General features: G+C 42.2%; 1 long non-coding RNA gene across 5 annotated transcripts; it reads left to right on the top strand.

Moving 5' to 3' along the window:
* Window positions 1-4,942: 4,942 nt before the first annotated feature.
* LOC120098122 (uncharacterized) lies at window positions 4,943-26,223 on the top strand. Of its 5 annotated transcripts, none has more exons than XR_010059643.1 (3): window positions 4,943-5,115; window positions 21,864-25,431; window positions 25,513-26,223. It is a non-coding gene; the product is annotated as an uncharacterized LOC120098122 (long non-coding RNA). The 5 variants fall into 5 exon arrangements; XR_010059642.1 differs by having other exon boundaries at window positions 4,946-5,115; window positions 24,569-25,431; XR_010059644.1 differs by having other exon boundaries at window positions 4,948-5,115; window positions 25,365-25,431.
* Window positions 26,224-26,604: the final 381 nt, after the last annotated feature.

Raw genomic sequence — 26,604 nt, 5'->3', positions numbered from 1 at the left:
ATTATGTTTCTGAGATAAGTGTTCTTGATGGAATTTTGAAATCAATACATCCTTTCGCATTAGAACTTTAAATCATTTCTTTTTATTTTAGTGGAGGTGCTGGTGACTCATCTGGGACTATACTTTGATAAATAATGGATTAGAATAATGGCTGTATTTCAGCCAGGGTTTTCTGGGAGCTGGTTGAGCACTGTTTCTAGAGGTCGAGAGTTAGGACCTGTACATCACTGACTGGACATGCTAGTTACAACGCAGGGGTCGTTTTCTTGGTCAGTAAAGGCGATGTTTTGATGGTACAGAGCTGTGGTTAAGACGACAGAAGTGGCATCTGTAAAGGGGAACGGGGATGTGGAAAGCAGCAGTTTTTGTTTTTCTCCAGCGGAGAAACGAGGAATTAACAACAGTAAAGAACATGGCAGAGGGTGGAGAGATGACTTGTGGTTAAATTACTCGCTGCACCTTCAGAGGACCTGGGTTTGATTCCCTGAACCCACACAGTGGCTCTAAGGGACAGGGTATCCGATGTCTTCTTCTGAACCCCGCAGGCACCACATACATACATGCATACATAATACATACATACATGTATACATACATACATACATGCTGGGAAGATATTCATACACATAAAAGAAATCATCCTAAAAAAAAATCATCCGAAACCCAAAAGCTATGGCAGCTGGGCATGGTAGCTCACAGCTCTAGTCCTAGCACTTGTGAGATTTGGGCTGAAAGGCTGTGAGCTTGAGGCCAGCCTGGGCTACACAGTATGGTGCAGGGAAATCTAGGTGTGACGAGATCCTAATTTCTTAAGGCTCCCAAACCAAAGCAAAACCCAACTCAAAGGAAAAACATTAAAGTTCCCACAAAACACTAAAGATGCTTTAACTCTAATTCATTTTAATGTAATTTAAATTTTTCTCAGAAGAGGAAACTGTAATAGGAAGAATTAAGTGAGGAACAGACTGGGAAGAGTAAAGAGGAGAGCAGGAGGATGACCAGCCCTTAAGGAAAGTAGTATGGAAACCCTACTACTCTAGAAGTTTCCCGAAACATGCAAAAGGAGTCAAACGAAACAGCCATACAACAGAGGAGAAAATGCCTGTCTCAGTTATGGTTTTTATCACTATGAACAGACACCATGACCATGGCAACTCTTACTAAGGAAAACATTTAACTGGGGCTGGCTTACATTTCATAGGTTTAGTCTTTTATCACCATGGCAGGAAGCATGGCATGCAGACTGACAGACTGACATGGTGTCGGGGACGGAGCTGAGAATTCTACATCTGATTTATAGGAAGCAGGAAGAGAACTGAGACACATTTCCTCCAACAAAGCCACACCTTCTCCAGCAAGGGCACACCTCCTTCTAATAGTGCCACTCCCTGTGAAATATGGGGGCCATTTTTATTCAGACCACCACAATGTCCCAACTAGATATTTAATACCATCAAGTAAAAATCTCAGTCTGAGGAATGGGTTGCATCTTGCTGAAGTATTGGCCAAATGAGTCCCCTAGACTCCCTCAAATGTCAGGCCAGTGCCAATGCTATAGGTTGCCCCCCACAAGCTGATAGTAAGGCCCCCTTGTAGCTGGTGCCCAGTAGAAGTTTCACGGATTAGTGACTACTGTTCCCAGAACTGGAAGGTTCTTCGTGCTAGTGGAAGAGAAAGTAATCGCTAATCTCACTCTGCTGTGGATGCTGAGACCTATAACAAGGGCACAAAAATTATAAATGTAACCAACTACTTTTTGATTGGATTTAAGGCCCACTCCATGAGATGGATCCTACACAGGCCACTTAATGAAACCAAGAACCTAACACTAGATAGGTCACAGTCCCTAAGGCAAACCTACTAGTGTCCTGCTAAAAGAACAAAGGGAAGAAAGGATTTACAATGGCATATTACTGTGCCCATGGGTCACTAGATCATGTAGGCTCATCTGAGAAGCCTCTTATGGCAGTAGATGGCAATTTACACAGAGTCTCACAACTGCACAATGTGCAGAGTGTGAGAATTTGGTTACCTCTCCCCTCAGGGCTCAGGGATCTTTGTTGAAGAGGGGGTGGAAAGGTTGTAAAAGCCAGAGGTGGTGGGTGAGGCCAAGTGAACAGTGTCTTCCAGACACAATGGGGTCGATGCACATACGGCTTCACAGAGACTGCAGCACGTACAAGAGCTGCATGAAGAATTTAAGCTAGACAACGTCCCAGCACAGAAAACTGAAAGTGGACACAAAGTCCCACTCCTAATTGAGCTATTTGCAATTGGTAAGTGCTGGAAGAGGAAAGAGTGAGTTTTCTTCAGTGGAATGACATCATGTTTATTAACCACAGTCCAAAACAGACCCCTGCTCAGGAACAGTTCACCAATACAAAATGGACTCCATTTCGTGTGTCCTTGTCCTTGTTTGGTTGGTTGTTTTATTTCGTTGTTGCTTTTGAGAAAAAAAGAGAAAGAGCATGAAGTCAGATGGATAGCGATGTGGGGAGAACGTTGGAGGATTTTAAATAGGGCAAAAAATATGATCAAAATATATTGTATACAATTTTTTAAAATACAAATTTAATTAAAAAGAAAATACATTGAGAATTAAAATGTTACAATGCTAAATATACTATTTAATAAAAGAAACAAATAATGAAAGAGGAGATTTTCAAAAAAAAGAAAAAGAAAGAGGAGATTTTCTTTGATACTTAAAGCGTAAATGATTTGAACTCTGATAATTTCCCAACATTTACAATAAGGGCCACTGAGGTCTATGTAAAGAGTTCCTGCTAGTAAGGACATACAAAGAACAATTAGAACATTCTTCATCATATTGTGAGCTGGAAGAGTATTATCCCTTTGAGACTGTAAAATCTAGAAGGAAAATAAGCACCGATTCTTGTGGGTATTGGTGTTAGTGGTAACAGGCGTTTAGTGAGTCTCGGTCCTGTTCCAGGTACATTTTACCTACGCATCTTTCCTGGATCCTTCAAGGTGTGTCCTTACCTCCGACAGCTGAAGAAACCAAGGCACAGAGAGCAAATTGCCCATGTCATAATGTCACATAGTTAATATGTGGCCATAAAACCCAGTCTGTGGGAGCTGCGGAGATGACTCAATGAGCAGGCAGAATGTTCGCCTTGACAGCACAGGACTTGAATTTAGGCACCAGGAAAACACTGGCCGTGCATTCCTGTAGGCCCAATCCTAGAGGGGTTGGGCAAGGAGGATTCTTTTTGTCTTTTTCCCAATTAATTAATTAATTAATCTAATAATTTTATATTCTAATTGCTGCCCCCCCCAGTCCCTCCTTACACAGTCCCTTCCTCCATCCACCCTCTTCTTCTGAGAAGGTGGCACCTTGACTATCCTGACCCTGGTGCATCAAGTCTCCACAGGGTTAGGTGCATTCTCTCCCAGTGAGGCCAGAAAAGGCAGCCCAGTTAGGGAAATGGATTCCACAGACAAGCAACAGCTTTTGGGATAGCCCCATCTCATGTTGGTGGCAGACCCACATGAAGACTAAGCCACAGATCAGCTACACATGTGTAGGGGGCCTCAGTCCAGCCCGTGTATGTTCTTTGGTTGGTGGTTCAGTCTCTGAAAGTCCCCAACAGTCCAGGTTAGTTGACTCTCTTTGTCTTCCTGTGGATTCCTATCCTCTTAAGGACTGAAGGAAGATTCTTTAGGCTAGCTTCCAGCTCAGCCTCACCAAAAAAGAAAAGTGACCTCCAGTTTAATGATGTACCTATCCTGTCTCAACAGAATAAGGCAGCCAGTGATAGAGCATGTCAACTGATGTCCTCTTCTGGTTTCTGCATGTGTGCTGTCACATTTATGTGTACAGAACACACACACACACACACACACACACACACACACACACGGTGACAAAGAAACACATAGGCAAATATCACACCAACACAGACACAACATAGACATACACACAGATAAATACATCTATACAGATACACACAGACACAAACACACAGACATACACACACACACACACACACAGAGGCATACATATACATATACAAACATATTCATAGACACACAGAGACACATATATAGAAACACACACACAGACATGCACATACACACATACATACACACATGCACACAGAGACACACAGACATATAGACACATACATAGATACACACACACACACACACACACACACACACACCCCAGTACCAAATCTATATATTGTACTTTCCTCACGCTGGGAATGGGTTCCGTTCTTCCCAACCCCATCTCTGTTTCTGTTTTTCTGTTTCTGCTTCTCTTGCTGTTTCTCAGATTTATCAGACTATAACTGGCAGGTGGAAATCACACATTTCCTTTAAGGTGTATGAGTCGATGTTTTCCTATGTCCGTTTGTTGTGAAACATCCCTCACAAGCTAATTAACACACCATCACTTCATATAGCTATGTGTCCCTGTGAACGCTCTAGGGACCTTGCAGCAAGCTTCTGTCATGTGATTTGGACTTGTTGAATTACCTGCCACTGTGTGCAGTATACACTGTGTGTATAAACAAGACACAGAACTTGTTCACTGGAAACAAACAGAACTTTATACCCTTGACTGGCATCTCACTCCAAGTCTTGCCCCAGGTCCCTAAACCTGACAACTGCGTTCTGTCATATACTTCCGTGAGTTCCACCATTTAATACTTTATGTACAGCGAGAGCATGAGACATTTGTCTTTCTTCGTCTGATTTACTTAACTTTGCACAATGGCCTTAGTGTCGCGCGCCTAATGTCCCGCCAGTAAGGACGACTCGAGGCAACAGGATTCTTCTGCGAGCAAGCCTTTACTGTGTTACAGCTCTTCTTAGTGTTACAGCTCTTCTCAGTGTTACAGCTCTCTTGAACAGGGACTTCGAGCAGCAAAGTCGCTGGACTTATATACACAACAGTATGCTAATTATCTCTCAGGGATTGGTGGGGCATGGATCACCCCACTACTAGTCCTCCAGGGATTGGCGGAGAATGAATCACCTCATTAGCATATTAACGGTCAACTGACACCTGGTGCATAAACCGCACATGTGCAATACCGCTGTTCACCACTAGAGGGAGCCCTAGCAAGGGGACAAGCCTGCACATGCACAGTAAGTTGTCGACATCCAGACAAGGCTGGATGTCGGCGCCATCTTTTTTTCCGCTGCGCCGCTCTCTACATCTTAGATTGATTATGGTGTTAGAAATGACAATGATTTTCTTCTTTCTAAAGACTGAGTAATGTTTACCCATACGGGGTGTGTGTGTGTGTGTGTGTATGTGTGTGCGAGAGAGAGAGAGAGAGAGAGAGAGAGAGAGAGAGAGAGAGAGAGAGAGAGGATGTGTCCTACCCAAACAGTTTTTTCTTCTTGGTCCAGTGTGGTTTGGGGAAACAACTTTTTCTGAGTATTTCTTGTAACCCACAAGTCAGGTTTGGTGTGTGTGTGACCTACAGTGTAGCAATGGGACCCTACAGATTGTTGTGCTTCTCTACTAGTCCAAGAGGCAAAGGGAGCTGCCTTGGCATTGGTGGACTGCCTTCATATCAGTGAGCTGCCTGCCTCGTCACTATTCCATGTGTGAAATTTCATGCATTACTTTGTTTCCATGATTCTTACTTTAGGAATTTTTGAAGAAGCCACATATTCTGAGGTAAATACTAAATAAAAGAATTGAGGGTTGGAGAGATGGCTCAGAGGCTAAGAGCACTGACTGCTCTTTTAGAGGTCCTGAGTTCAATTCCCAGCAACCACATGGTGGCTCACAACCATCTGTAATGAGATCTGATGCCCTCTTCTGGTGTGTCTGAAGACAGCTACAGTGTACACACATATATAAAGTAACTAAAATCTTTTTTAAAAAAAAAAAGAACTTAAAAGGAAAAGGAAATGGAGTAGAACCAGAGTCTGACTTTCTGCTTAGTTTAATGAGTTTCTGGAGCTCTTTCTTTAAGGCTTATTTTATTTTATTCATATTTTTTATCACAGATTATTGTGCTTCTTTCTTTCTTTCTGTCTGTCTGTCTCTTCTTTTTTGTTTGTTTTGTTTGTTTGTTTGTTTCTCTGTGTAGCTGTGGCTGTCCTGGAACTTACTCTGTAGAGCAGGTTGGACTTGAAGTCATAGATATCAGCCTCCTGAGTCCTGGGATTAAGGGAGTACACCACTAGGTTGCTGTACTTTTCCAATAGCTCTTTGGAATGAACAACAGATTAGATGATCTAAGACTGAATGCGTTGGATCAAAGAACGGAATTAGAGGAAGAAACGGTATAGTGTAGTTTGTGGTGTTAGCAATAAGGTATTATTTAGTTACTGAATTTTGATATTTGCTCATCTCTAAAATACTTTTACTAGAGTATTATGTGATTGCATTTACAGTAATAATTTACGAGGTTTAGAGTGGGTGTTCTTCTTAAGTCTCACTTCTTAGACAATCCCTCTGTAGTCAGCCTCACTTGAAGGCCTTTTGAGGAGGAAGAGGGGAAGCCTAAGAAACACTTTCACAAAATCCTGGTCATTTGTCAGATCTTGAAACTTTAAATGCAGAGCAGAGCTGGCACTATGGTTGTGGTGGGCCCGCAGATGAGTTCAACTGAAAAGCTATTTATCACTGAATAGAAATGAGGACACTCCAAGGCATGTTCGAGGGAAATGTTTTGATTGTAGATATGTGGCAGAGAACAGCCAGAGCCATCTGGAGGAGTCCAGAGCAGGGAGAGACAATAGTAAACTAGACATGAGCAGCAGACTGGAGTCAACAGAGAGACTGAGGGGAGAGAGAGACAGGGAGAGTGAGAGAGGAAGAGAGGAGAGGGAAAAAAGGATTAAGAGAGAGTCAAAGGAACTGAAGAGGGTATGTAGCCAAAATGGCCAGGTTACGTAGGAAAGAGAAGCTGGGGGAAGGCAAGTGAAGGCTCCAGACTGGAGAGGTTTAAGGTGGGGGGCGGGCTGGTGAGAGAGCCGAAGGGCCACAAGCACTGAGTAGGCCAAGAAGACACTTTGGTCTGCTCCTAGGCAGCACCGTTAGCCATTCTCCTTTGGTTTCATTGGGCCCTGACAATTACTTTGTATGTCAAATGGGTAATTTGCCTGCAGGGAATTGAAGTCAGATCCTTGGGAAGAGTACCAGTGCACTAAGCTGCTGTATCCCTCTCATCCCTGCAGATGAGTTCTTACCTGGTTCTGTGACTGAGGATTTTTCTCCCTCACCTTCTTTCTTTCCTCCCTCTCCCCTCTTCTCTCTCTCCTTCCCTTCCTTCCTTTCCTTTTTTTCATTACCGTCTTTCCTCATCCTACTCAAGACACCCGACGGCCTTTTGGCTCCAACACTTCCTGGAGGGTGGGTGGCCAAGGCAATTGGATTATATAGAGAGCATCCTCCGGAAGTTTGTTGAGCATGAGAGTATTGAGGCAAACTTTTCTCTTTTTCCTACTCCCTCTTGTCCTTCCTCTTTTTCCTCCCACCCTTCCCATCCAAGATCTACCCCCATCTTCTCCACTTTCTGGAATTTCCTTAGCTGGAACTACTTCTGACTCATTTCATAAGTATTTACAATGCTATAATCCATTTATCTGGAAGATTTCCTTTCCCAAATGCTAACCTGGCCTCAGGACTCTCACGGTAAATGCCAGAAGGCAGAACTGAGGCTTTAGATGGATTGGTCTCTGTTTAGTACTGGTTGGCTCCTTAGCTGCCCCGATCAGTAGCATAATTGGGGACGTAATTTACACTATGAAGTGTTTAAGGCATTATGCAAGATATTGGGAATGAGCAGAAAAGGAAAAGAGGCAATTAACCAGCCCCTAACAAGCTTGCGACCTAGTAAAAGGATTACTGGACCAAAACCTATGGGGCATCTTTCAATTCTGCTTCTCTTACAGCCTGACAGGCAGAGAGTGGAGCACCACCAAGGTCCAGAGGGTGTGGCAATGAGTAGCAGTGTACCTGGAGTCTTCTAGGTGTTGGGAAAGTGCTTGAATTACATCCTGACAGGTGCAGTCTGGGGCTTCATAAGGGTTTTATTAAGTAATAAAACCATCTGATTTCGTACTTTATATTTTCAAATGCTTTACATTACTTTTCATTTGGTAATAATTTCAGCTTTATAGAAATGTTGCAGGGACAATAGCAATAAGATGCCCATGTCTATGACACATAAATCACCTGATAGCAGCGTACAGTTGCCATCTGCCTTCTCTGCCTGTGTCTTTTTATTCTGTGTTTCTCTTTCCACGCACAGACAAATAACGTTTTACCCCTAAAGACTGTAGGGGGCATTTCTTTTCTTGTTTGGTTTGACAGGATCTTGTAGCTTGGGCTAGCTTGGGGCTTACTATGTAGCCCGTTGGCATGAATGTGATGCACTTGTCAGGCTGGAAGATAAAGGGGAATGGACGTCCCTCTTTTAGAGTGTCAAATTTGCTGTGTCATCCATTTGCTTTCGTGGTAATGCTGCTTCTGTTGGCCCGGTCACAGTATGATCCACTTTCTCCTTCCCTTTCTCTTCCTTCTCTTTGTCTTTCTTTTTCTCTTCCTATTCATCTTCCTTCTCCTCTTTTTCATTTATCTTGACACTAACAAGTTTCCCAATTGAGAAGTCACCCTAAGTTGTTCAAATGTCCCGTTTCTTTTTCATCAGAAATTTCTATGAATTTAGCACTGCTAATTTACTCAAAAGAGTCTTTATCATGACTGTGGCAAGATGGTGGTGAACACCTGTGAACCCTTCGAATGTTCACCAGCCAGTTTTAGTTACAAATGGAAATCCTATTCATCACTGACATGGACGCGAGCTATCCTATTTTTCCCAATATTACAGCTGGTGACCGTATCTAATTGTTTTGGTACACTTTCACTTCTGAGCATAACAACATATTTTTCTGTGTCTCTGAGTCGTCCTGGAATGAGCTTTCTGTCCGAGGATGACTGGTACCTGGATGAACGGTGTTAGACAACAATGTCTCGGTATTAAAGTGTACACATCGCAACGTGCCTGTCTTTGAAGAAAGCACTCGGGAACATAAACACATATGGAAAAATAGATCCAGATGTGCACAATACACCATGCATATCCATCCCCTAATGTCTTTGCTTGTGCATTAGGAGCACCTATGTTTTCCACTTACGTTTTAGATCATATGTTTCTATGCAGTTCGTTATGACTACCTACTACAGACACTGGGCCTGGCTCGAGCTTTAGAAACCCAAAAGCTCACACCCAGTGACACTCCTCCTCCAACAAGGCCACCTCCTAATCCAACTCAAATAGTACAACTCTCTGATGACCACGCATTCAAATGTATGAGCCTATGGGGCCACTGTCACTCGAACACCACAGATTTTTTTTTCTTTTGTTAGATTTTCATTTGAATCTCATCTCAGGTACCCTGTAACTTCATCTTTTCTGATCATTTTGTCTTTTTCCAGTCTTCTCAGTTTCTGCTCATCGTCTTTGTGGCTCTAGTTCTTGCATATTTGTAAACGTTCTTGTGACTTTATTCACTCTGGAGTGTTGAAACACAGTTTCTGCAGCTTTGTGGCTGCTTCGGGGGCTAGGACTTTAGCTGCTATTTTTATTCCTAGTCATTTGTGGTCAGGGCTCCGACTTTGATGACTCTCTGTTCTGACAGCTCACTGCTCTCCCAGGGTGGTATTTTATGGATGGGTGGATGTGTCAGGAAGGTGGCGGTTGGTATATTTTGATTCTCTTTTGTGTATTTTATTAAACTTGGTAGAGGTTTTCGTTTTCATCTTACTTCTTTCTTCTCTGTCACTCTTGTGCTTCTAAAGATTGATCTCTAAGACAATTTTTCTGCCCTCCCCCCTGTTCTCTGCCCTGCTCTGTTGTTTGCCCTGTCCCCTGTTCTTTGCCCCCTGTCCTCTGCCCTCCCCCTGTTGTCTACTCCCTCCCCCTTTCTCTTACCTCCCCCGTTTTCTGCCCTCCCCCGTTCTGTTCTTTGTCCACACCCTGTTCTCTACCCTCCCGCTTTTCTCTACCCTCCCTCTTTTTCTGCCCTCCCTCCTGTTCTCTGCCCTCCCCCTTGTTCTCAGACCCCTCACTCTCAGCAAACCTCAGAGACTGTAGCTTCCGTGTCTAACACCCTCCACCCCAAGCCTGTGCCTAGTACTAGAAATCACCAGATTCCGACCCAAGGCTAGGTATCTGTGAATTTTCTCTTTCTGGATTGGTTCCAGCATTACCATCCCTACGTTCTGGGCATTGTTTGACATTTTCCCGAATTCCATAAGGGCCTTCTCTCCTCTTTATACACAGGCTTTCTTCAGTGATGCGTGGGTGTTGGGAACTCAGCTGGGACTTTATTAATTTCTCCATTTGCAGTTAATTTTAGTGTCATGATATTTTCAATTATATTACTGCTGAGAGGGTGGATTATGTGAGACATGTGATGTTGTCCCCATCATGGGATTTAAAAGAATAAATTTTAAGTCCATCGGCCACCGTTAGTGAGTTCTTCAGACTTCATCACCATTGAAACCAGACACCTCTTATCGTGCATGCCATAAGAAAGCTTTGGGGCATAGTCCAAGAGGTGTTTTCTTTCTTGTGAAGTACGATAATTGACAAGATGTCTTTAAAAAGATTGTTCTTTTTGCTCTGGGGATAACGTGTTGGGGGTGGCAAGTCCGGGAACAGAACAAGTGAAATTTCCATGGCAGTCGGGATAAGTCAAGAGGACCAGAGTTCCGCTTCCAGAACCTACCTCGGGTGGCTCACAACCACAGTAAGTCTAATTCCAAGGTATATTAGGCCCCTTTCTGACCACCACGGACACCTGCACAGATATGCAGAGATGTAAAAATAATTAAAAATAAAACCATGTATTTTTTAATAAATAAAACTAAGACATCTATCCTGAATTATTTTTTAAACTGCATTTTTATGAAAAATAACACCCTTTACCAGGAAAATCATGACTTTTGTGGTTGAAATTTTAAATGCATGTCTAACTGTAAGATATCACAGTGTTCAGGACATCTGACAACAGACAGCTCTCTCTTCTCAATCTCATACGGGAACCAGCAAATTGATTAGGCGTCGTCTACATACCATTTCCAGGTCTAAGTCCTTGTGTTTTTAATCCCAGCATTCAGGAGGCTGAGGCAAATTCAGTGCTCTGAGTTCAAAGGCTGCCTGGTTTACACAGAGTTTCAGGCTAACCTGGGCTACAGTGTGAGAGTCTGTCACAGAAGGAAAGAAAGAAAAAAATGAGAGGAAAAGTAAAATTATCACTGTCAAAAAGTTTAGAATTCCTTATTAGGAGACCATAATCCTATTCATTGATAAATATCAAGGGATTATTATTACTTAAAAACAATAATTTCGTGCATAAGGGTCTTTCATCTGCATGCATGTCTGTCTACCTTGTGCATGCTTGGTACCCTTGGAGGACAGAACATGGCACTGGATCTCTGGAACTGGAGTTTCAGGTGGTTATAAGCTGTTACATGGGTGCTGGGAATCAGCCACAGGTCCTCTGGAAGACCAGTCAAGGCTTTTAGCCATTGAGCCAGCTCCTTCAAGAGAGTATTATCACCGGACTTTTGCTATGTGCTATTTTAGTTAGTACTCCTTCCAATATCTTGTTTTTTTTTTTAATTAACTTGAGTATTTCTTATTTACATTTCGAATGTTATTCCCTTTCCCGGTTTCCGGGCAAACATCCCCCTAATCCCTCCCCCTCCCCTTCTTTATGGGTGTTCCCCTCCCCATCCTCCCCCCATTGCTGCTCTCCCCCCAACAATCACATTCACTGGGGGTTCAGTCTTAGCAGGACCCAGGGTTTCCCCTTCCACTGGTGCTCTTACTAGGCTATTCATTGCTGCCTATGAGGTCAGAGTCCAGGGTCAGTCCATGTATAGTCTTTAGGTAGTGGCTTAGTCCCTGGAAGCTCTGGTTGCTTGGCATTGTTGTTCATAAGGGGTCTCGAGCCCCTTCAAGCTCTTCCAGTTCTTTCTCTGATTCCTTCAACGGGGGTCCTATTCTCAGTTCAGTGGTTTGCTGCTGGCATTCACCTCTGGTTTGCTGTATTCTGGCTGTGTCTCTCAGGAGAGATCTACATCCGGCTCCTGTCGGCCTGCACTTCTTGGCTTCATCCATCTTGTCTAATTGGGTGGCTGTATATGTATGGGCCACATGTGGGGCAGGCTCTGAATGGGTGTTCCTTCTGCCTCTGTTCTAAACTTTGTTTCCCTATTCCCTCTCAAGGGTATTCTTGTTCCTCTTTTAAAGAAGGAGTGAAGCATTCACATCGTCCGTCTTGAGTTTCATGTGTTCTATGCATCTAGGGTAATTCAAGCCCAATATCTTGTTTTGAAACAATTATCTGCTATCAGATGAAATCACAGGGACACTTCTACAGTTGGCTCATCACTGTAATGAAAGAAAATGCTTTCCCTGTGTGTACTCTCAGTACATTTCTGGATCTCTGTTGTCCGCAATATCTCTGTGACCATGGCGAACAAGCTAGACATTTCCCATATAACCCGCAAACCTCCCAGAGAGTTTGCCGTTGTACATTTGATGACTCGGCAAGGTCTTCACATCACCGAGGATGGGCGAGCATGCAGGTGCCATGGAGAAGCAAATGCTGTCCTGTGGTATCAGTAGCAAGACATACTTTTTTCTCTCTGAATGGAGACAGGCTGGTGGCTTCTTTTGTACTCCTCTGGGGCTGAAGGGTTTGCTTATTTATTTATTTATTTATTTATTTATTTATTTATTTATTCAGCCTCCTATTTTGTTGTACACAGCAACACCTTTCTGCTGCCTTCAGAGGGCATGTATTAGGAGGTACGCACTGCCCCATGAAGGTTGGAGAAACAGCTATGGAGCATGCTGGGCCCTGGTGCGATCAGACCTGAGATTGGGAATGAAAACACGGGGTTGAAATAGAGTTTAGGGGACAGGAAAGTTTGGGTTCAAAAGACCAAGAAAATTCATAAGAAAGCTGTGATATTATAGTAAGATTTATCAGCTGGGCATACGGATGCATATTCATAATCCCAGGACGCAGAAGGGGAGGGAGAGGCCGACGAATCTCATGTTTCAGGCTAATATGGGCTTCACAGTACGTTCCTGCCTCAAAAACAAAACAAAACAATAACAACAACAACAAAACCAAAACCAAAACAACAAACAAAAAACTCAAAGCACAAAACCAAACAAGCATATATGTGTGTGTGTATGCATGTATGTATGTGTGTGTATGTATGTATGTATGTGTGTGTGTATGTATGTATGTGTGTGTGTGTATGTATGTATGTATGTATGTATGTATGTATGTATGTATGTGTATATGTATATATTCACTTCTTTGTTTCTGGGGCAGCAGCTAACAGCCTTGACAATGGAGCACCAGCAGAATCCTTGTTCTAATATTTGTTCTTTGGTCTCTGTTTCTGACACAAAGCCCTCCAAGAACTAATGATTTCTCCAGTGATGGGGATGTCCAACACACAGTTCCTCAGTCCTGGCATTTTCTGGGTTGACAGGAGTGTTTTCTTTGGCTTTGTTGAACAGATTCCTGGTGCATGCCTCTGGAACCCTAGGATCTGTCTGGTTGTCAGGGAAACCAAGAGTATGATTAGAAAGTTGGAATTCTTAGCGTTGTCTTTTAACCTAGAGGAGGGTGAGGGGTGAGGATTGAGCAGATGGACAGTATAATCAACCACGTTCTATATCTTAAGCCTCCATAAGCCCCCAGAATGTCGTGTTTTGATGAACAGATGACAATGAGTGTCTAGATTCCTGGAGGGTGGTGACCAGAGACGGTAAAGGAGTAGATGATCTCTTCTCAGACGCTTTACCTCATGGTGTTTGGGTATTCATTTGTATCTTTTGTTCACAATACTTGGGAAGTTTGAAAAGGGGACATGGGAACCTCTGGTGTATAATTAGCTGACCAGAATCATAGATTAGGTGACAAAATCATTGCTTATGTGATTGACCTTTGAATTGGAGGCTGCTCCATAACTAGGCCTCCAACTTTTGGGTCTGATTCTATCTCTAGGCATGAGATTGAAAGATAGGACTCATGATTGATTGGAATGTAAAGAGAAAGCCACGTCCACTTTGGTGACCAGGTGTAAAGCATTCTTATGTCTCGGGATGGATGCTGTGAGGGCAGAAAGGTTTTGTGTCTGAGAAGTGAAGACCAAAAAGTGTGTATCCTCTGTGTGTATCCTCTCTCTCTCTCTCTCTCTCTCTCTCTCTCTCTCTCTCTCTCTCTTTCTCTCTCTCTGTGTGTTTGTGTGTCTCTCTTTGTCTTTCTCTCTGTGGTGTGTGCTTTGTGTGTGGTTTTTGTGTGCATGTATCTGTGGGTGTGTCTGTATCTCTCTCTCTCTCTCTGGTGTGTGCTTTGTGTGTGGTCTCTCTCTCTGTGTGTCTATGTGTTTATGTCTGTGTGTGTGTGTGTGTGTCTGTGCGTCTGCATGTGTTTCCCAGTGGGGACATTCTTTCTGGATTCTCATGGCAGAAAGCACTTGCTTTGCTGCAAACTGAACCCAGATTTGCTCTGCCATCTCCACTCCTCTGTGCAGCATGGTGAGCACAGACATGGGAAGAGACGAGCTAGGCTGTGGGTGTGCACATCCAGCTGCTTGCTGAACCGAAAGTCAAATTGTGATCAAAGGGATGCTTTCTGCAGCAGACGAAGCTCTTAGGAAATTGGCAGAAGCAAAGGTCTGTACCAGACACTCTACAAAGAGCCAAGTCAGGTAGCCGGAGAGATTTTGAAGCCTTTGCTGGCGGCTGTGTCTAGGGACAGAAATGTAATCAAAAAAAGATCATAGTCTTAATCCGATTAACTCTCCCCTCTAATGGCTACAGCAAAAGAAGCTTTCTTTTGTTTGATTTAACTAAGGAGGAACTCCCTTACATGCCTTCATTAACTTCTCCAAATTCTTAGTTCATAAAGCACAGATTTGGTAGAGTATTCCAGACAATTACAGGCAAACTTCAAAGATCTGTAGTGGCAGGTTGTGCTTCTGGACTTAAACAGGGTGGAGCCTAAGCAGGGAGAAGGGCCTTCTGAGGGGAACTTCTGAGTGAAAAAACAAGGTAATAAGAATGCATTGCAGGATTAGATAGACAGAAGACCAGAACATTAGTAATTTGCTTTAACTTTTTTTTTAAAATCTGATCTTCTCCCTCTTCCTTTGTTTTGAAAACTATTTACAACTATGTTTACTTAAAAGTTGGGAGGCTGCAAAAATCAGTTTTCATACCTGGCTCTGATTTTATTCTCTGATATTACCATTATTAAAAAAATTAAAAAAGAAGGCATGAGGTCAGCAAAAACAACCTTGCAAAAGGCACACCCCATCTTTCTGAGGTGGAGTAGAAAGGAAGAAAGTAAGGGGGCATGAGAATGGAAAGCAAGTCCCCACACTGAAGTCTTGCTGCAGCCTCAAGAGTCCTGGCACAATTAACACTTTCTGTGAAGGTTGCCCACATGTAGGCAGCATTAGCCTCACTTAAAGCACATATAACCTATGGTTTTTCTGCTTCTTAGATGCAAGCCTGTGACTTCTTCTGAGGGTCTTATAGACAGGGCTCTAACCATGTTGATAGTAAAAGACAGGTCTAACTCCCTTGTACAACTCTTGTGACTCCCCCTTCCCCAGTGCTGCTTCCAGAACCATTCTGGCTACTTCTATGGCACAAGTGTGACTCTCTCAGGAAGCATGTGTCTGCATTTGGATGTTAGTCAACCTGATAAAAATCTACAGTCATCTGGGAGAAAGGCCACTGAGCAAGATGTGTGTGCTAGCATATCTTGATTGTCTTGGTTGATGTGAGATGATTTGCCTACTGTGGGCAGAACCATTCCCTGAAACAGTCCTGGGCTGTGCAAAGGTTGAGAGCAGCAAGCCTGTGTTCATTGCTCTTGTTTCCTGGCTGTAGCTTTGACACGGCCATCTGCTTCAAGCCATGGCAGTCTGCACCTTGGACTTTGAACTAAAGTAAACCTTCTCTTCTTTAAGTTGCTTTCCTTAGAGTTTTTTTTTTTTTTTTTTTTTAATCACAGCACCAGGAAGAGGAATCGACATTTGTACTATCCTTTTCTGAAGCACCTTTCTCCCTTAATGCCTGCACTTAGAGTTGTATTAAAACTCATTATTTACCTTTCTTTCCTGTCTCTGTGTGTGCTATGTGCATATTTTTGTGTGTGGGCATGTTTGCGTGTGTGTATGTGTGTGTGCTCAGATGTGCATGCATGTGTGTGAGCATCTGTGGAGCCCTGTCGATGCTCGAAGTCTTCCTCAGTTGTTTTTCTGTCCCTGCCAGTGGGGACCCAGTTATTCAGGGTCCCAAAGAGGCTTTCTACCTGTGGGCCAAATGAGGGTGAAGAGAAGAAGGAAACCAAGCAAGATTCTATTGTCAAGGTCTCGTTTATTGGAATGAACGTTACAGCTTTTAAGGCTTTCAGGTAGGGGAGTGTCCTTTGTGAAACACAGAGGAGGGGGAGATGAGGATATAGGCAGTGATAGCTGGAGGCGAAGAGGTCAGGCGGTAGAGGATGAGGTCAGGCGGTAGACACCGGGTGTTGACTGAGGAGATAACTGATTTTTGCTTAGACTGAAGCATCCCGTGAATATTATCTTCCTGTGCCATAAATTCATGGGAGAGGCTCTTAGAGGAGTATGTGTGGCCAAAAGTCACGTAGCCACTTTGAGCTATAGTCACAAAACGGCCAGGCCCAAATCCAATATGGCTCCCTACATTTTTCCACTTGATTTATTGAGCAGGGTCTCTCAAGCCAATCTAGAGCTAGCCAATATAAATTGTCTCCTAGTATGCTGGCGCTGGGGGTTCCCTGTCTTTGCTTTCAAGGACAAGCTGGCTGCCCCTTCTCTCCTGACATTTACATGAGTTTTGGGGGATCCTAACTCTGGTTCTCATGCTTGTACTGCAAGCAACTTTAAACCCTGGGCTCTGTTCCCTAAAACACCTTCCCAGGGAACTCAAACTCTGCTTTGCGCTAACTTTTCTGGAAATTCTTGCTCACGTCTCCGAGCGCAGCTGGATCTACAGGATGTTAGCTTATGCTATGCTGTCTGGGTTTGGCATTTCCTTTTATTCAGAAAGTACTGAGTGAAGAACAACACTGAGAAAACTTTTTTATGTGTTGTGTTACTTGCTTTTCTTGTTGCCTGACAAAATACGAAACAAAAAACACCTTAAGTGAGGGAAGGTTTATTTTGGCACGGTGTGTGGGTCAGAAGTCACAGCAGAGGAATGCGCTCACATTCAGTTTGTGGTGGATGCAGAGACAGGAAGGCAGATGCTCCCTTTGATTTCTTTGTGTTCACCCTGAATTCCTAGCCCATGTGGTGATGATGCCTCTGGCACTCAGGGTGGGTCTTCCCACCTCAGTCAAACCTCTCTAGGAACACCCATAGGTGTGTCTCCTAGGTGATTCTCATGTAGAATGCAGCTTCTTTTTTTTTATTTTTAACCCAGTGTGCTTCAGCTGCAAAGTTTTCTCAACGTTTGTGAAATGAATCACTGTGTGCTGGGTGTTGAACGCAGGGATAGAATGATCTAGTTGGCCATCAAGATTGACCGTTACAAATGCGCACAGAAGAATCTGGCTGTTGTCGGAGACTCTGGCCCACAGTTCATGGTGCTCATGTAGAAAGTCACTTACCTGACTCCACCAGACAGAGTCGGTCACACGTACAGCACATTGGCAGAGAGTACAAGCCTCATAGTGTCAGCTTCTGTTTACCATCCCATTCTATGAACATCACCGTGGATAGTACAGACTTCTGATGGGGAAGGATCCCCTTCCTTTACCAAGCCTTTTATTTAAGGTCAAAGAAACCAAACTGAATTCTACTCATGCGCAAATGCAATTTTTTATTTATTTACTGTAATGAGACTGCCAAAGAATTCTTTGCATTTGAGAATTGAATTCTGTTCTGTTACAAATGTTGAAGTAGAGGTAGAACAACTATCTCTTCTTCAGAGTGAAATTTAAATAAAAGTGGACCCACAGGAAGGGGAAAAATATGTCCCATTGAAACCAACAACGCTACCCGCCATATTTGTTTTTATTGATCCTTTCAACATATACAAAGAGTGGGTTGTGGCACAACCCTCTTGGCTTTGATTGTTGGCTGTGGTTTGATTAGACTTACCAAGGATGATGTGAGGGCTAAACGGATAAGCAAGAGAGGAAACATTATTACTCTTAAAATAAATAAATAATAGATAAATATGTTAAAAGATGTGTGGGTAGGTGGGTGAATGAATAAATGAATGGATGAATGGAAACGCAGTGGGAATGGCTTCTTTGGATAATTTTCACAGTGACCCAGCCGTGGTGTTATGACTGAAGAGCTATAGTTTCTTAGAAAATGGCTCATTGTACTTGAAGAATAAATGCTTTCTTTCTTAAGCCTCAACAAGACAACACAGTATCATGTCCTGAACCACCAGGTGGCTTGTGAACACTGTGTGACTTATATTCCCATCTCATCGGCATGCTCCACTCAAACGAGGGATAGATTCACAGTAAGGCTACCGGAAATCATATTTTCATAGATCGTATTATTTTTATGACCCCCCATTAAGTCATCTAGTTTTCTCACTCAGTCTTTTTCAGATATAAACAGACATGAGTATAATCTCCCGTCAGGATAGTTTTGAAGATGAAGGCTGTGTTGTGGACCACAGAGCTGTAGAAGTAGGAAGAGTTATCAGGCACAAATGACCATTGCTTTTTTTTCTCCTGGGTCTTTTTTTTCTTTTTCTAAACAAGGTATCACATGTAGCCCTGGCTGGGTCAGTTTGACCTTGGACTCACAGACATCTGTGTGTCTCTGCCTCCTGAGTGTTGTGATTAAAGGCATGAACCACTATGCCTGGTTTGTTATTCTCTCTCTCTCTCTCTCTCTCTCTCTCTCTCTCTCTATATATATATATATATATATATATATATATATATATATATATATATATATATATAGTCATTGTGGCATTGACTTAGTGTGATGTTCATTAATTTTTGTTTTTTAGACTTTTTTTATTAGTTTACTCTGTGTGTGTGTATTTGGGTGTGTATGCGTGTGTGTGTGTGTGTGTGTGTGTGTGTGTGTGTACATGACTACAGGTGCTGGATCTCTGGAATGGAAGTTTCAGGAAGTTGTGAGCTCCCTAGAGTGCATGCTAGAAACCAAATTCTGGTCCTCTGCAAGAGCATCATATGCTCTTAACTTCTGAGCTATCTCTCCAGCAGGTTTTTATTATCACAGATATTAAGTGAGAGAAATACAGTAATGTAGCAAACTTGACATTTCCACATCGATCATTAAGAAAATGCTCCACAGGGGTTGGGGATTTAGCTCAGTGGTAGAGCGCTTGCCTAACAAGCTCAAGGCCTTGGGTTTGGTCCCCAGCTCTGAAAAAGAAAAAGAAAAGAAAAGAAAAAAAAAGAAAATGCTCCACAGACATGCTCATGGGTCAGTTTGTTGGAGACAATTTCTTAACTGAGGTCCCCTCTTCCCACATGTCAAGTCGTCAAGCATGACTAGCCATCACAGTGACATAGAGGACTACCCATCATCTTGCATGAGAGACTCATGGTCTATTCTGAGATTCTCATGCATGTACACACTATGGATACTCAGAAATATCTACTTAACTATGGACTGGATGAAGAACAAGGTGCCCATGGCTTCCATCTAGTCAATTATTATTATATTAGATATTATGTAGTATATTATTATATTATTATGAAGCAAATTATTTATACTACTGAGCTGCAAGGAACCAAAACAATACATGCCAATTAAAACTGAAACCTTTAATGAGACGATAAAGTGGAAACAACCAAACTCCGTCCAACAGAGACCACGATGAACCTACCATTTCCTGCAGCAGCAGAAACCATCAAGAACATCTCATCAAACTACCCCGGGGTCTGCAAAATCCAAGTTTCATTTAGCACAGCTCTTTAATATCAGTAAACAAACACTTCTGTAGCAGCAGGCTAGGAGGGAGGTGATGGCTGGCTTTCAAGCCGGAGGCCACTAGCTCCATGTGTACAATGATGCCTGTTGGGTTGTGGAAAGGGAGGCTCAGTCCAGGGTCATAGGGATTTGGCTCAGAAACACTGGGATCATTGTCTTCAGAGGCAACAAAGGAGTTGGTTGTAAAACTAAGCTTTAATATGAAGCCAAAAAACTTTTGCTTGTCATCTTGTGTTTGTTTGGCATTCAAGTGTGGCAGTCATTTTCTGTATTTGGTACTGTTTACATTTAGAGTAAGGCCCGCAGCCATGAAATAGGGACCAGCTTTCAATATCTCACTCTTAGAAAAACGAAAAGGAGAAGAAATTGGAAACCAAAGCAACAAAGCCTCTAAACTTTCTCCTCATGTGTCCTGTGACTTCTTGTCTGAATCTTTGGGCCTAGGGAGATAGTGTTAAATGGTAGCTTTGAGTGCTCCTTGACTCAGGAGCCTGCTAACCCTCTGGACAGTTCGTCCATAAATAGATACACATTTGAATTTGCCTGGAGGAAGGGGGCAACATTCACTTGGTATGGAGACACAGTTTTCTGTGCTCTTGCGTTTTTGGTTGTATGGGAATTTCTTGTCAAATTCTGTGTATTGTATGAGTGCATTATGTGGTGTGTGTGTGTGTGTGTGTGTGTGTGTGTGTGTGTGTGTGTGTGTGTGTGTGTTGTATTATGTATGTCTGGTGTATGTCGGTGTGGTCACTGTGGAATTTGTCTCTTCAACTTAGTAGTATCTACATGGGCCTTGGGGAGAGGAACTGTTGTGGTCATGTCAGCTTTAATTGCTGGTTGGGTAAGAGCAGGGGAGTGGTAATAAATCCGTAAACCTGCAGGTGAGCAAGGCTCCTTACAGAGCAGGGCGGGTGCGCTGAAATGCCCAATACATTTGCCTTCTGTCTTAGGGTCTCTATTGCTGTGATGAAACACCATGACCAAAAGGCAAGTTGGGTTGGAAAGTGTTAATTCAGCTTATTCTTCCTCACTGTGGTTCATCACCAAAGGAAGCCATGGCAGAAAGTTAGGTAGGGGAGGATCATGGAAGCAGGAGCTGATGCAGAGGCCATAAAGGGGTGTGGCTTGCTTCCCCTGGCTTGCTCAACCCAGGATCATGAGCCCAAGGATGGCACCACTCTCAATGGCTGAGCCCCCTGCCGTTGATCACTAGTTGAGAAAATGTCGTATGGAGTAATTTCCTCAACTGAGGCTCCTTCCTCTCTGATGATTCTAGCTTATATCAAGTTGACACAAACTTCTTAAAAGATGAGAGGAAATTATCACAGTATGTCTCTGAATGTAAAAATTAATTAAGATAAACTACTAGAATTGAACGGCATATTATATTTCTGCAAAATTCTTTTCATTTGCATTATAAATTACTGTATGAATCTATTTCTGTCTTACTTCATTCAGTTACCTGATCATCATAGCTAAATAACTTTAAAACTTTTATACTCCCAATGGGAGTTTTGATGCTGAAGCTAAGAAATTAAGTGGCTGGCCAAGTATCAAAATAGTCTTACATTGGTCTGGGTTCCTGGTACTAGCCTATTTTTCATGGTGTCATGTGACTTCGTGAAATGTCATACAACTAAAACTAAATAATTCCTCTGTTGTAATACAATGAGATGATCACACACTACACCTCTGTTCTTTAATGTTACACACTTCCAACATTGAAAAATAATTAAATTTTTATTTATTAAAATTGTTCTTAGACATTTTCTTACATGCATATGAAGTACACATTGACCAATGTTCCATCCCCCATCTCTATGACCTCTATTTCTCTTCTCCACAAATCTTTCTTTCACAGCCCTGTCTGTTGATTTTGTTTTGTGATCCATGGAGACTAACCAAGGCCATCTCTGTGACAATGGATTGGGAGTTGATCCTTGGAGCCTACTGAAATCAGCATTGGGAACGCATCAAAAGACAGTGACTCTTCTCTCCCCATGATACATTAATAGCCAACAGTTTATAGGTAAAAGGTAGGGCCCTATGAGCTACTACCCCTTCCTCGACTGACTATTGACAGGGACCCTTTGTGTAAACCCAGTGTAGATGACTATAGTTGTTTAAGTTCATGGTTGCAGTAATTATGTCACGTCTAGGAAATACTTCTTACAGATGTAAGCATATGGTTTGCACATTTCTTTCTTGTTTTGGACTGTTAGAACTGCTTTTTCTTGATTCCAAGAAGACTTCCTGTAATTCTGTGTTAAGTTAGCTTAATGCAAAGTCTCTTGCATCCATCAAATCTTAACATTGAAGGAGTTACGTTCTCTACCAACATTGTGTTATAGGCTACATGCGAACCCAAGCACTGTGTCCCTCCATCAACATTAGAACTATATTGTTTTCTAAGTTAGACTTGGTTGTGGATGTCCTAGCCTTAGTATTTTACACAAAACCTTTTGCTGAGCAAATATGTGAAAACCCAGTAAAAATCGGTGAGTAGAAGGACACTAAAGAATCTTGTGAAATCCCAGTTATCTAGCTGGATGTGGAAAGCATAATAGTCCTGTGGAAAGTGTGGAGGGTATTGGTCCTTAAAGAAAGAGCTTGAGGACACCTTCCACTCCAAGGATTAGTTATCTCAATAAATATTTATTGATGATTAGCATTGTGTTTTTCTTCGGAGCTGTATCTTATTTTTCCAAACAGTTTTATAAATGAACATTTTGTGAACGTTGAATGTAAATATTTAAGGCACTAACTTAGGAGAACTTCCTGCTTTCAATCTCTTGTTTATTCTCCAGTGAGAATGTACAGTAACCCATTTCAAACTCTGGCTTGCATGCCTCTCAACAAGGCTTCCCTGAGCAATGAGTGCCAGAGCAAGATTGAGGCAGATTGTAATCTCTCGGCCTGGCAGACTGACATCATGTATACATGCTGCCAACATTCCTTTGAAAACAGATGTTCCTACAGAGGAACTGTTATCACATCTCTCTTCTTCCATTTGTTCAGTGAATGTTAATTGTGGAAAGTATGAGCTTTAAGATATGGCTAGGAACAATTCTTTGGGGGATATGCTCTTTTGAAGGGGGGGGTAAAGCAACTATTCTACCAGTATTTTTCATTTTATATCAGGCCTTCTCTCAGGAATAAATTACCTATCTCCTCCCTAAAACAGAAGCTCCTATGTCTACATGCAGGAAAATTAGTTGTAAATATTAGCAGCATTTTTCTTTTAATTTTTTTTATTTGTGTGCTAACTTATTCGTGTGTGCACATACAAACATAAGCGCACAAAGATGAAAGTGAACAGGTCGGTGGGGGAAACTGAGGGATTGAACTCAGATCATCATGCTTATCACCCTTATCCAGAGAGACATCCTGTCAGCTCAGTTAGCAGCATTATCTAACATCTAAGTAGAAACTTCAGTTCTTGTGATTTTAAAATTGTTTCTTTTAATCAAAAAATGTGGGCTAATAGCACAAAATCCAAAAAAGGCAATTCCACTGATGATTTACTTAAAATTAGGATTCAAAACAGCACCTTGACTATAAGGGTCTTCAACTACTGTGATGAGTGTGGCTGTGTGTGTACAGAAGATACTGTGGCTGGCATGAGAGTATCAGGGATTTTCAATGTGTGTGTGTGTGTGTGTGTGTGTGTGTGTGTGTGTGTATGCGCGTGCACATATTCAAGGACAATCTTCTATTTAGATCATAAACCTAGTAAAACTGCACAAGACTGCATTTGCTTAAATCTTCAGGCAAACAATAAGTCTTTGTTGGCAATTGTCTCTCTGCTGAAGTGATTTTCAGTTGAGTTTCTGACAGATGTGGTGAATACTCAAAGGTCAACTCTTGCTAACTCTGAGACCCTTTCCCCCGGAAGTCTGGGAGATGCCTTATATGTCTGTGCTGTGTTCTAGTTTTCAGAACTGCCATAATGTATTTGTTTCATATTTTAAGCCTTGAGAAATTCACATATTAAAGTAATATAGTAACAAGTTTCTTTCAGAAATTGTTGACTTTGGCCTCCTATAATCTCCTACAAATATCACTATCTGGTAGAAGGTGTTTCAGATGGAGATCTTTATTTTCTCATTGTGTAAATGAGTCTTTATACTGATTATTCTCTTTTGATTGAACCAATGAAGAAAATCTCTACAAGTCGCATTATATCTTCCTACTCTGAGTCTGTTATGACTTGAATTTTAAATGTCCCCCCAAAAGTTTGTATTCTAAATGTTTGTGGAGACCAAGGGGCCTTTAGGAGATGGGGTCTAGCTAGAAGTAGGTCATTAGGGTCAGATATTAGTAGGTATGTATTTGTCGTCCTTCTGTTTCTATCTCTGCTTCCTAGCCTGTCAGGATGTTAAACCCTCCATCCCACATTCCTGCCACCATGACCTGAGCTGCTTCTTCAGGCCTCCCCAACAGGATGGATAGAACCTTCTGAAACTAGGAGCCAAATTAGATATTCCCTCCCTTAAGTTATGTGTGCTATTGGGTAAATGAGAAAAATAATGAATAGAGCTCAAACTTTTCTGTTTTTTTTTCCAGATAATGCCTTGGTCCAATAGGTCACTGGACAAAGTATGACATGGTTGGAACAATGCCAGAAACAAGACAGGATCCTGGCCCCTCTGTGTGAATGCCTGTTTAAAGCCCTAAGCACTTGCCTCCACCCTGGATGGGCTGAACAATGTCTCCCTTTCAAAGGAAATAGGAACCCTAGTCAAGAACCTAGGCAACCTTTTCAGGGGCCCTCATGGACACATTAACTCTCTCGGCCAATCCCTGAATTTCTTTTGGAAGAGCACAATATTAGTTATTCCAAAACTCAGTTTGACTTTAGCACATAGATTTGTGAATGGCTCTACTCCACAGACATTTCATTCCTAAACACCAAGGGAGTCCACAGGTGTTCTCATCTCAGAGGGTACAAAGGGAACTCTGTAAGTGACATATCCTGGCAGGATGTCAGGGTAAAGAATGCATTTAAAAAGAAAAAGACTCATTTATGGTAGAATAAACATTATCATTAAAGTGCCCTACTCTAAATTAATCTTATACTTAAATTTTAAAATTACATTAATTTATGTACATGAATCTCTCTCCCTCTCTCTCTCCCCAACCCCATCTCTGTGTATAATATTTCCTTGGCATTCTATATATACAGAGGTCATAGGGCAGTCTCTCTCTCCCTCTACCACACAGGTCCTGGTGATCAAGCTCTGGTCATGAAGCTTGGTGGCAAACATGTTTACCTACTGAACCATCTCGATTGTCCTGATGACAGTTGCTTTGTTGTACAGAATTCAATGGTGAATTTAATTGTCCCTATTTTCTTGGACAGACAAATCATTCTGATATCTTGGGAACTAAGATGTTTTCAGGATTTTGAGCCTTCAGTACTAAAACAGGTCAGTCTCAAAGCTATTGAACTGCATTCTGATCAAAATGCTGGCTTGCCATCAGAAAATATATCAGTCTTTCCTTCCTAGGACAAGCATGATGTCCACTGAGTTTCAAAACATGGAGTCGCCTGGGCAACCTTTTACTTCTAGTGTGCACACAGTCTGTTCCAAACAGAGGGTCGTCTATTCCAAATTCAGGAAGAATCCTGACCCCGACTCCTGCTATTTAGAAGAGAAGCCTGAGGTATTCAGCAGTCACTTTATTTTCCTCTGTATTCATCACTGGATATGAGCACCAGGGATTGGGTTTGGTGTCCCTCAATGACTCTGCTCTCATCTGGCTAGAAAGTGGACAAGCACGATTGAGGACCCTGTCTCCTGAAGCCACAGCGAAGCTGGTGTCCTTGAGTCTACACTGCGTATCCTATACTCATCTGTTTCAGCGTGGTGCTGAGTGATAATATATGTGATTTTTGTGTCTTTTTATGAATTGATAACAGTCCCTTATATTTGTTAATGATGATGCAAACCTTTACAATGTGTTCTCCTAGGAAGTTCATGACTGAAGAGGCCATCTGTCCTGCAGTTGAGCAACTATGCGCCTTTCTTGGGGGAGGGAGAGCCAGGAAGTGAGGATGAAAGGAACACATGCTGTGGTTTTATTGGGGGACACAGAGAAGATGTTTTCAAGCCTTTCTTCTCCCCTCCCCCACCCCACCCGGGTTTTAAAAACCTGTATTCTCATACTGGGTCTCTCTCTGCTCACTCTAATAAAGTTTTTGTTTAATTAATCTTAAATAGATGTTTAATCTAGTCACATCATTACATTTCTACTTTGGCTTGCTTGTGTTGAAGGCAGGGTTTCCTAGTGATGCCTTGGTGACCTTTGAATATGGGATCCTCCTGCCTCAGACTCTTGAGTTCCTAGAGAACAAATATTCAGTACTTTGCCTGGACTTCTAGTGAGGATGAATAGATTTTGTTTGGTTTGTGCATAAGTCAGCTTATTTTTGTGTGGATTTCCTGAAAATAAAACTTTGACCCGAATTTTGTGGATGAGGATTGGAAAGTACACAAGAGAAAGGAGGGAGAGTTGCTGATGGTGAGCTTCTAAATGCTCAGGTGTTTCAAATTTATTAGCTCCTTTAATTGGTTCTCACAACAACCAATAGGTATTGT

Source organism: Rattus norvegicus, chromosome 18 (genome assembly GCF_036323735.1).
Source record: "Rattus norvegicus strain BN/NHsdMcwi chromosome 18, GRCr8, whole genome shotgun sequence".
Taxonomy (NCBI): Eukaryota; Metazoa; Chordata; class Mammalia; order Rodentia; family Muridae; genus Rattus; species Rattus norvegicus.
The sequence above is the reverse complement of the archived record's forward strand: the minus strand, read 5'-3'. Positions and strand labels throughout refer to the sequence as shown.